This window comes from Danio rerio, chromosome 22, assembly GCF_052040795.2.
Source record: "Danio rerio strain M-AB ecotype USA chromosome 22, GRCz13ab, whole genome shotgun sequence".
Classification (NCBI taxonomy): domain Eukaryota; kingdom Metazoa; phylum Chordata; class Actinopteri; order Cypriniformes; family Danionidae; genus Danio; species Danio rerio.
The window spans coordinates 31,218,248-31,221,519 of record NC_141042.1 but is presented as its reverse complement, the minus strand read 5'-3'; positions in this window follow the sequence as shown (position 1 = coordinate 31,221,519).

The window sequence follows — 3,272 nt, the reverse complement described above, 5'->3', positions numbered from 1 at the left end:
AAGTCCTGCGCACATGCGCTTGTTACAGAAAGTTCACACATTCACACACACATAGACGCAGACAACTTTCACACCACACACACAATGGCAAACTCTTAAAGGAGCCGCACCCCATTTTCACTCGTTACGGACACTTGTCAGATTTTATTTTAGAGCAGGCAGGAGGTTGACTGCATGTTTACATAGCAGAAAAGTGCGTGCTTTTACGGGCGTGACGTCGAGCCGATCTGCGAATAGCAGCACATTATGACGATGACCAATCAGAGTCACTTAAGGGTGGGCCTTTCAGAGGAACTAGGAAATATGACAGTCGTTTTCATGTTAGCTGAGGAGCTGTGTATAATCAAAGTGAGATATATGAAAAAATAACGCAATTTCCTTCAAGTGAAACATGAGCACACATTGCTTTGCATCTTATAAACACAACCAAGCCTTAAAATTACATTGTGGACCACCCCTTTGAAACAACACAATTCTTGATAATTCATTGGGACAACTTTTTTAATATGTTTAATCCACATAAATTTGTTAAAAGTGTAACGTTAACTTAATTGATTTCCACAGAACATGGAGTTAAGGTTTTATGCATTCTTGTTTTGTTAAATTTGTTGTAGAAACTATTCAGTAGCCTACTTTATGTAATTTAATGCAAATACATCTGAAATAATTAGTAAATTACAGCCAATTCCACTCAAAAAAAAAGTCTATAAACGTCACACATTACATTACAAATGTTTTTATTTATTTATACTAAATACTTTAAATATTGTAAATGTAAATGCATTAACTTGAGCAGCTATGTTATCTCTGTTTCACTGATGCAGTGGTGTTGCTTTTGAAAAATAAAATGATGGTCATATTTGCTATAACTTCAGCAGGAAGAAAAAAAATGCTGATCTCTTTTTTTTCAGTTGTTGCCATGGTGACTCATAATATTTGCGCTCTATTGATAATGCCTTTTTTTTTAGTCGCGGTGTGCACACTCAACTCTAATTTAGTCTACTCAGACTTGATTGACCTACCTCAGATCAGCTATTCTGAAACCGAAAACTCTTGAGTTTTTAATCTCTCAGTAAGTCAACTCAGAGTTCAAGTTTAAACTCTGAGATGGTTTAACCTCCTTACTGAAACAGGCCTCTGGTTGAGTTGTGTTAGTATTGTGTTGATTTCATGTCCAAAAGATGCTAATGAACATATCTAATATACTGAGGTATACCTTTTTTCACCATTCACAGACATAATATTATTATTGTGTGTTTTTGTTGTAAGATTATTTGAAGCACAAACTGTAAAGGCATTAAGGCTTTTGCCCACCTTTGTGATTTTGCTTCCATTTAAAAAAGTGTTATAAAAGATGCAATATGTTTTGAGCTGAACATTTTCAGGGGACATTGGAGAGGGAAAAAAAAAGCATAGTATCGCCTCTTTAAATAGCTGTACACCTTGCAGTTATTCCCATCTTAATAAAATAGTTGACATTTTAATGTGGTTTTACAGACAAATCAATGTAATATACTGTAATTGTCATTATGATGCATGTAAAGGTTGACATTTTAATATATTAAGGAAAAAATTATTTAAAAAATATTTTAGAACAGAGAACTGTATAATATAAACACAGGATGGTAACACACTTAAAAAAGACTTTTGCTGCTTGTTCAAACTATATTTAATGTGTTAAAACAACCCAAATAATAAGGTTATTTGTGGACAACCTAGTAGTTTAAACCCTTATGTGCTTAATTTGGCCATAACTTTTTCTGTGTGTCAGCTAGTGGAATGATTTTTGGTGACATATCTTATTTTGACACACATTTTAAGCAACACTGAACACAATTTTATCCCTAACATAACAAAACGACAAAAGGTAGTAAATTTGAAAAGTACTTCAAGCTCTTTAATGAATCTACTTAAATTAAAAAATAAATGATTAAATTAGCTTGTGTGTAGCCCAGATATGAAATATTTTTTTAATAATCACAGTGTCATCCCCAAATATCTAAAGAGTTAAAAGATCACAATTATTTTCTCAGCACTGGATTGCAACTAGAAAGGCATCCGCTGCATAAAATATATGCTGGAATAATTGATGGTTCATTCTGCTGTGGCACCTTAGCACTCTGATAAATAAGGGACTAAGCTGAAGAAAAAAGAATGAATGAATGAAGGTCAAAATTTGTTTTTGTTATTTACACTCAAGTTAATACACTACTGCTTGTTCAAACTACAGAAAAGCTGAAACATCACAGTTCTTGAGATTTCATTGGGAAAACTTAATTGTTTTATATTCAATTGACTTAAATTTGTTAAGTCAACATAACTGATTTGTGTTGGGATAACATAAATGAATTGTGTGGAACCCTGCAATTTTCTTACAGTGTACTACTAGCCAAAAATAAGAAGTAATGTATAAAATTTTATTGAAATCTACTAGAAATCAACTTGTTTATACCCACATTTATGTGATGTTCATAAATGGCCTCCCATTCAGTAGATTGACCTGTAACTCCGGACTTCATTATGTTTCCACAGAAATAAGATGAAAGTTTCTGTTGGAAAGATTTGCAGTGATATCCACAGGCTCAGAACATGCTGTACCTGGAGAAGTGTCCTGTTAAAGGTTTGTTAACTGAGTTTGATGTTTTGTGACAGTATCTGCTCTGTTCATTATGACACTCTCTTGAGACGGAGAACAGGAGTGAAAAATATCCCCCTTCACACATAAGGTTGGGGTGCTCCGGTATTCACAGGTCATGGAATACATGGAATATAGTAAAATTTTAAAAGGTCTATTGCTGACATAGAAAGCCAGTTTAATTATTTTTTTAATTCAATTTGTTCATTTCCAGGGATTTTTATTTGTCATTTTAAATTTTACTTCCCATTAATACAACCCCAAATCAGAAAACGTTGGGACAGTATGGAAAACGCAAATAAAAAAGAATGTAGTGGTTTCTAAATTACTTTGACTTGTTTTTCATCGCTATCAATACAATAGCACATTATTTAAGGTGTTCCTCATGATTTTTATTATTTTAGCTTTTTCAAAATTAATTTTCCAATTTTGGTTCACATTTCAAAAACATAGGAACTGTAAAGCATTTATCACTTTGTAATGTTGCCCTTCGTTTTTACAACGCTTTTAGGGACTGTAAACACTAATGTAAGTAATTAGTAACTGTAAGTAATTAAGTGTTTCGGATGAAATTTTGTCTCGATCTTATTGCAAACAAGTCTTTATAAATTAACAAGTCTTAATAGCAAACAAGTCT